Genomic DNA, 9,135 nt, shown 5'->3' with positions numbered 1-9,135 from the left:
CTGAGGGCACGGGTGGAAGCACCAGTCATATGCCTCTTGGGGACTCTTCAAGTCTACAAAGAAAATTTAGGTCGCTGTGGGATTTTTTTCTTAGTTGCCAATAGATTTCTGATAGACTGAATCAAATTAACTTTTTTTTTTTTAAAGTAAACTCTACCCCCAACATGGGGCTTGGACACATGACCCTGAGATTAAGAGTCACATGCTCTACTGAGACAGCCAGGTGCCCCTCAAATTAACTTCTTAATTCAGAAGACTATCAAGACAAACCATGTCTTCTCTCTCGCAGTTAGTCACCCTCCCCCAAAGTCAAGTAAACAAATTAAAAATGATAGCAATAATAAAATTAGTTCTGCTTAACTTTAAAGGATCAGACCTCACATGTCAGGAATAATTCTCATCAACTTTTCATTGCCCTGGGCCCCTTCATGGTCTAGATGGACAGGTCTCCATTTGACAGTACTGTGCTGTTAAGCACACTTGAGATGACTAATTTTCTTTATCCTCATTCTCTTGTGGGCTCTAGACTAGTGTTTTACTCAAAGGACCTCTGTCACTGTACCTTGAGATCACCTAGTTTATAAAGAAAGAAGAAAAAAAATGTAAAGTAGTTTTGAGCACAAGTTCAAGTACACATATAAGCCGTTAAGTTTTTACAGTTCATATGCATAATGGCTTTGAGTCAGCTCCACTTACTAGGTATGCAACACAGAACAAGTTAATGTCACTAAGCCTCACTAACTTCATCTTTAAAATGGGAACACTTATGCACCGATACCTTAAATTTAAATGAAATAACACATATAAAATCTTCTCATTGATCCTGGCAGTTAATGAAAATAGAGTAGATGACAACCTCATTTTCATCCTCCTCATAGTAGAATAGCATTCAATAAAAAGTTATATTTGTTTGTTAATGAATATATCATAATTTGGAATTTAGTTGTGTAGGAACATGTTGTGGTGAGTTGTGTTATTGTTCTCAGTTATTTGAAGCTCCTCTGAAAGAAAGGATTATATTTCCCTGACCCATTGACATCAGACTTGGCAGTGTGACTTGCTTTGGCCAATAAAAATGAAGAGAAGTAATATGTGTCACTTCTGAGCATGAACTTTGAGTCAATGTGCGGTTTGCCATTTCTTCTTTCTCCTGCGCCATTATAATCAACAAAATGTAGGGAGAGCCTCCTTCCTTAGCCTGGTTTCTCACATGAAGATGAGGAGTGAAAAATGCAGTTTATCTGTGATAAATTCCACAAGCAAAAAATAAATCCGTTTTGTAAGCAACTGAGATTTTGAGAGAGTTTGTCACTGCAATATAACCTGTTTTTGAAAAGATTTAGGTTGTGTAAATTAATATCAATATTCCCCATCCCTGACTCCCCTTCTCAATGGAATTATTTTACTTAGGGCCCAATGACTAAGCCATTCCCAAAACGAACACAGAAAAAGCTTCTCAGTTTGGTATCTGTCTTTTCCAGTGGAAGGAACAGTTCTTTCCAGAGAATGAAATTTAGGTTTGGCACTAGACTGAAAGCATTTTGTGGGCTCCTGGTGCTTTGCTTTCAAGTGAATTGCAATTGTGGGTACTGATCCTTCACAACTCCGCATAGCAGGCAATTACTACTAGTGTTTCTCAAATGGTCTCTTTCCAAAAACAACTTATGAATATAAAAATCAAAAGCTAAAGTTTCATTGTTCTTTACTTGGAATAAATCCCAGACAACTGCACTGAGTTTATTCATAATACATGAAAAGAAAAGGCTTAAGAAAATCTCAGTGGGAGTGGGAAGAGAAGGTAGGAAATTGACATAATAATGAAAATGAAACTTTACATAATCATAAGGCAAAGAAGAGGCAAGGTCAAGGCTTTTTTAATTAGAAATTTTATACCTTTGAAAATTAGATTTGTTTACTTATAGTATTACATGTGTTTGACCATTAAATGTCTATTTGAGTTACAAAATGTTAATTTCAAGGATGTCAGCTATCAGCTATTTTTATGGTGAGCCTTTTTTAGTTTTTAGTTCAGGGGCTGGATATGTAGTAGAACCTTAAGTGAGATTGGCTTGATGAAAGTTACGGGTAGTTGTAGACATGATCTTGGCATTTGAGTGAAAAGTGATCACATTTTTAAACATATCAAAGAAGTTACTATTTCATTTTAGAGAGGTCGCAATGATGATTTTTAGTATCAAAAATAATCACTTCCTGTCATAGTTGGCTTAGGCTGTCATTACAAAATACCATAGACTGGGTGGCTTAAACAACAAATTTATTTTCTCTCAGCTCTGGAGGCTAGAAGTCCACGATCAGAGTGCTGGCATGGTGGGCTCTGGTGAGGAATCTTTTCCTGACTTGTAGAACATCACCTTCTTTTGGTGTCCTCACATGTGAAGAGAGAACTCTGTTGCCTCTTCCTCTTCTAAGAACACTAGCTGTATTGGATGGGTTCTGCCTTTATGACCTTATTTAACCTTTTCACCTTCTTAAATGCACTATCTCCAATACGCTTGCATAGGGACCTAGGGCTTCAACATATAAAATTTGCAGGAAAACAATTCAGTTCATAGCACTTCCTAATTTACTATTTTTCATCAGGCTGGTTATTCACATTAAATTCAGGAGTAATCCAAAGGTACCAGCATAAAACCTTGAAAATTCGAGATCTTTAAATCTTTTAGGGACTTCTTTTATAAAGTAATATAAAACAATAAATTTCCAATTTTATTTATTAAAAGTCATGGATTGGGTCATTTGTTGAGAAACCATTATATGTGGGTCACTGTTCCAGATAACAGAGATGCATCTGTGAACAATACAGACTCAAACTGGTATTTTCGTGGAAGATATATTTTGAAGAGTATCATAAGTGAATGAGTGCACTCTATGAGTAGACCCTGGCATTCCCCCTTATAATATTTATACTTGAACTAAGGTACAGCATGATGAAACTACTGCCTTAAGTGTAACAGATTTAAGTGTATATACTAGAAGTCATATATGTGAAAGTTCAATTATTTTTAACAACTGAATTCAATCTTCCCTTGATGATGGTAGAAGGAGGTAATCTTACCCTTTTAAGGCATTGCAGTGCCTTCTAGCTTGTAAAGTTAGTCCCTGAGTCAAATTCTGCATTCTCCCCTTCCCCCTTTACCTGTCCTTCTCTCAAGGCCCGAACTCAGTATAGGCTGGGCTTATTTATTTATTTTTTCTCTAGCTGGTAAAAGATATTTGTCCCTGACTGGCTCCCGTGTCAACCTGCTGTCATGGTGTCTCTGTTGAAGAGTCCATGTCTGGTATAACTCATGCTTTTCCTTCTGGATTAATATAATTCACAGTGATTTTCCCTGGGGAGATTGACAATATCACCCAGCTGGTTACAATCCCCTGTGGGTCATTGCTGGTATTATTTGACCTTCTAAGCTTCAGGTATAGTCCCCACCTGACCTTGTTCTGTGTTGAGTCTTTTGAGAAAGGATCCCCTTGTATCTTGGGATTTCAGCCCAGTGGGAGAAGGGTGTGTGTGTGTGTGTGTGTGTGTGTGTGTGGCACATGCACATGTTCATGGACAGGCAGAAGGCTATGCATGCTTTACAATTCCATCAGACATTTTCTGTCCAGCTCTGAGGATGTTCTCCTTTCTGTTGGATGGGAAGTATCTCAAAATATAAATTCTTTCTTACTGTGTGGCTTATGGTAAAAACCCTATGTTCCTTGGTTGGCAGTCTGTGTTTGTGACTATTCAAATCACCTTTATCATCATCATCATCATCATCATCTTTGATTATTTTAATTTAGAAGATTATTTTCTTTTTCTACAGAACATGGATTATCAAAATTATCATTTCTGAAGACAGTATTAAGGGTAAGCTTTAAAAATCAAAATTTGAACTACACTGCCTTTGCTTTTGGTTGGCCTCTGCCCTCTTCCTGAAGTTAAAATGCTTTATACAGTGGGTGGAGAACTTCAGGGCAGCAAGAATCACAAGGAATAAACAATCACCAGATAACATTTCAAAACATTGTTTTCCCTCATGAGAACTTCAAAAGACGGGAGAAAATAAAGCCAATCCTTACCCACACTATGATTAGGGAAAATCATTCAGTTGTTTTAGAAACAACTGACTACATTTTTTTAAAAGTTGGTGATTCAGTTACTAGTGTCCTGGGATAAAGTTAGCATATTTTTATGTACATACTATTTTAAATAAATAACATACTTTTGGCCAGTAACCAATGAATGAGCATTCTGCTTTCAGAAAGATTGAAACAAATTGCAGTCTGGACAACATCTGTAGACTTTGAAAGATATAAACATCAACAGTTTTGAAAAGATGTAAGTCATACCCTAAGCTAGTTACCCAAAAGCACAAAGACTCAGTGGTACTACCTTTCACATTATATGCAGATGGATCAATCAAGAAATTATGATGGAAATCATAAAAAGATCACAACAATTATTTCAAATACTTGAAAAACCTCAGTATCCATCAGGGGTCAAGAAGGACACCCAAATAAAGTCTGGCAATTTAAGGATTTGATGATGGTGAATTTCCAAGAAGATTCCTTCTTCACTCTGTTTCTTTCAGGGATCCTTTCGGTATTTATGATAGCCTATGTGATAGCTCTTAACTTTCTAATTTGATCTTTCCCACTAGATTATGAGTGCTCATGAGAGCAGAGGCCATGCATATCTTGCTCATTACTTTATCCTACTTTGTAGCCAGAGCCCAGTATATGTATCTGGAATTAGTGAGTGTTCCATAAACATTTATTAAATATTTTGACACTAAAACGGTCCCATTTAGCTCTTTCTCCGTAAGAAAGGTCAGTTTGGAATAGTTTTGAATGATCCAGAGACCTGAATTTAGAGATAAAGACAAATGAGAATGTGCATCAAGATTGGGGCTTTTTAAATAAATTCTCCCCTCTTCTGAAGGACCTCTGGAAGTTTTCCAGTTATGTATACAGAACATTTGCTGGGGAAAATCTATTTAGAATGCAGATACAATAATTATTTAGCCAATCAGATCACAGTAAAATAACATTCTTACAGGGCAACATGGAGGATATTTATCCCATCTTCAAAATACAGGCAGTCATAGACATAAGCATATATACTAAACTGATCACTCATTATTTTCCACATCCTTCATATTAAAACTTTTTTTGTATCTTTGCTAACTCTCTGGCAAGCAATCTTTAGTTTGAGTCTGAAAGTAGATTGGCTATTTGTTTATTTATTTTTTTCTTTCTTCTTGTAGCCAATGCTTTGGGTGTCAGTGCTTTCATGGTCAGGCAATATCTTAAAATATTAATGAGCAACTTAAATTATATACAAGCCTGCAAATAGATGAACAACCTTCAGAGAATTTTATTTAGCAAATATATGGAAAGACAATAAAACATCTGAGATTAAAATTTGCAAATGTGATACAATCTCATTTAGTCCTTTGCTATTATTAAGGGTGGAATGAGAAAGATAAGGGCGAGTAATTCACTTGATGTCTGTTTGTTTTCTTTGTCATTCTGATTTTCACGGTCTTCTAAATTATTTTCCTCTCTCTCCCTCTCCCTCATGCCACGCCAGCTTAGTGTCTCCCAAGTTTGTGAGGCAATGGATCATAAAGTAAAAGGGCTGAATATCAAAAATGGAAAAACTGGTGTCCTGATGTAGAATACCATTCTCACCACAAATAACAGTTTCAGAATGCTAACCTAAGTTTGTGGAGCAAGGGAACCCAAAGTTTTAGTGGAATATCAGTCAGGCATTAGTTTGATGCCAGATGATGGATTTTATTTTGGCTCTTAAACAATATTTATTTAACTCAAAACTCACCATTGTGTAAATTAGTAGGTGCAGCAAGTGGTATGTGATTTGGGTACAGTACTTTTATCCCTTCTTATTTTGGGGTCATAAAAGAAGAAAGGAGGATGGAAAAATAATGCTTTTTGCTTGCAAATGGAGGGATTGGGATGGGGTAGAGAAAAATAAATAAATAAATAAATAAATAAAGCCAGTTTTCTTTTAGATTTATTTAAACATTAAGTAGAACCCATGTAGTACCGACCTACAGAATAAAGATCCATGAATGACATTAATTTACTCTTTATTAAACACTGGAAGACTGTACAAATGTATTTTTGAAACTGGTTCTTTTTCCTTACTAGGAAACTAGTTAAGAAAACAATCCTAGCAGACATGTAAAAGATATGATGCTGAGCAAGAATTAGAATAAGTCTACCTCACACTGCAGCAAAAAGCTACATTTTGCCCATTAGCTGCTGTCAAAACAATGCTGAACAACAAATGATATCAGTGACATGCAAAAATATGCACTTACTGCTCACATGTCTGCAAAGTGGGTGCGGCTAATTCTAAGTCAGGCCTGCTGGGTTTGATTTGGTGGGTTTCATGTGTGCCCCACTTTCTCATTAATGTGGGATCAGTGGGTTACACAAAGCAGGTTATTCTCAAGACAACAGCAAAAGTGTAACAGGGCAAGCCTGAGCACCCAATCCCATTTTAATCCTCTTGCCAAGATAGACCTGTTTGGGGAAGCATCGCCTGCCCACCATAAGACCCTAGCAAATACATGACAAGAAATTCTTATTACAGAGAAATGAAAAACTAGGGCTATTAATTCAATCTGCCACATAAAATGTATACATCAATGCTAATCTAGAGTGAATGAAGTTTTCAGTTTAACATACAATGAATTCTATATAGGGCAGCAATTCATTTCAGTATTAGCACATGCCATTATAAAATAAGAGCCATAAATATGATTATTTTGTATCAAGTATTAAAGATGTTGAGGGGAGCCTAGGTGGCTCAGTTGGTTGAGCATCCAACTCTTGATTTCAGTTCAGGCTGTGATCCTAGGGTTGTGGAATCGGGCCCCACGTTGTGCTCCAAGCTGAGCCTGGAGCTGGCTTAAGATTCTGTCTCTCTGTCTGCCTCTCCCCTTGGGCTTGCTCTCTGTCTCTCTCTCTCTCTCTCAGAAGTAAATAAATAAATAAACAAATACAAATTTAAAAATAAATAAAAATAAAAATAAAGACATTGCAAACTCTTTCTGGAAAAACTGAGGAAACTGAGTCCAGAGAGTGGTTACATGACTTACCTGAAATAAAACATACACTGGGTACTCAAGATCTATCTTGAAGAATTCAGCACTTCTAATTCTTAATCTTCTAATCTTGAATCTTCTAATCTTCTAATCTTGACAAATGATCATGGGGGGAACTTGATACGAGTGTATACATTTTGTGGTCCCATTCACTGTAATTGCAACTCTCAGTAGATCTATGGTTGTTCTGGGGAAGCTCTTTCTCTCCTTCTCTCTCTGTCTCTTTTTAAAGCTTATTATTATTATTTTTTTACTGTCCATTTTATGCTGTCATTTTTTTCTCAACACCTGTTCACTCATACTCTTCATATCGATTCATATGCATGAACACAAGGCTAAGAACGTGTTTGTCCATTTGTAATCTGCTTTACATATGTTGCTCTTTTTTCATTAGAATGTAAGATTCATGAGTACAGGGTCCTTTTTTGTCTTTTTCACTCTGTATTGCCAGCATGTTAATGAGAGGCTAGTCCATGTTGAAGCTCAATAAAAATTTGTTGAATTAATAAATAAGTGAATTTTTCTTTTTTTTAAAATTTTTAAATTTTTATTCATTTTTGAGAGACAGAGAGAGACAGAGCATGAGTGGGGAAGGGGCAGAGAGAGGGAGACACAGAATCCGAAGCAGGCTGCAGGCTCCGAGCTGTCAGCACAGAGCCCAATGCGGGGCTTGAACTCATGAACTGTGAGATCGTGACCTGAGCTAAAGTTGGACACTCAACTGATTGAGCCACCCAGGAGCCCCAATAAGTAAATTTTTCATTGAGTTTTCTATCTGCTATTAGTTTTATGAGATCTTGGTAATTTTATTCTATTGTATCCTGTTCTATTTATTAACATTATTTTGTTTTAAGCCAAAAATCTTAGGCTAATGTAATGAAAAGATACAGAATTTAGAAAAGAGACTTATATTCTAATATTACCCAGTCACTTACTGGCCAGATTGAGATCAAAGGTAAATATATTATACTCTCCAAGCCTCAATTTTCTTATCTAAAAATAAAACAATTGTATATCTACTTCACAGGATTATTTTGAGAATTAGAAAAGGTCATGTATATAAAAGTGCTTTGGAAAATATAAAATAAGATATTAATATAAGTTACTATTATTATTAGTATTATCCCTACATGGTCTTTCAAAAGCCATGTAAAGTTTTTGATGAGTTTTAATGTACTCTGGGACAACTAGGAATTGTTAGAGGACTTCATTGAAGGAGCGTACTTATTTGGAGATTTCAGGAAGGAGGAGTTTGAATTATTTAATAATTTTTAGAGCAGAGAGATATTCATTCATTTCCTTTTCAACAAATGTATACTCACTGCTTTATACACAACAAAATGGTAAGTGAGACAGTCACAGGCCACTATTTTACCCAACTCCAGGAGCCACCACATTGTCACAAGATTTTTTCCCCCATAGACAAAACCATGTAGTTGGGGTGGAAGATAATTATCAAATAGTACAAAACTAAGAAAGATGATGAAATCATGTCTTGTGAAAAGTAGAGAGGATAGGTCTGATATTAATTGCAGCCATGTTGTGGAAGAGGAGAACAATGTTTGTATCAGAAGGTCTAAGAAAGCCTACAAATTTACACACAAAAAGGAAAAGAATCAAATGGACCACATCAATAGACAATAAGAAATTCAAGCACCTGCCTCTTTCTATTTAGTATTACTTTGAACTGAAGTGGATAGGTGCACTTTCTGGTGACAGTTGCAAGGCAGAAGCTCATGTAAAAGGAATCAAGGCAAAGACATGGAACTTGCAGAAGGTGAAGGCCGGAATGCGCAAGTGATTCATAAGGAACAGATGTGAGCAAGAAGGGACAGAGGGCATCTTTTGCGGGCAGATGAGGTGATTTCGGAAGTAGATTATAACAGAACTGAGTTTGTTGGGTGTGGAATGTGTGTCAGGTCCTGTACTAGAGGTAGACGCCAATCATAGCTTGTTCTGACTCCAAAGAACATGCTCTTTTTACAATATAGATAAGTTT

Source organism: Prionailurus viverrinus, chromosome B1, assembly GCF_022837055.1.
Source record: "Prionailurus viverrinus isolate Anna chromosome B1, UM_Priviv_1.0, whole genome shotgun sequence".
NCBI classification, from domain to species: Eukaryota; Metazoa; Chordata; class Mammalia; order Carnivora; family Felidae; genus Prionailurus; species Prionailurus viverrinus.
Note: the sequence above shows the minus strand (reverse complement) of the source record.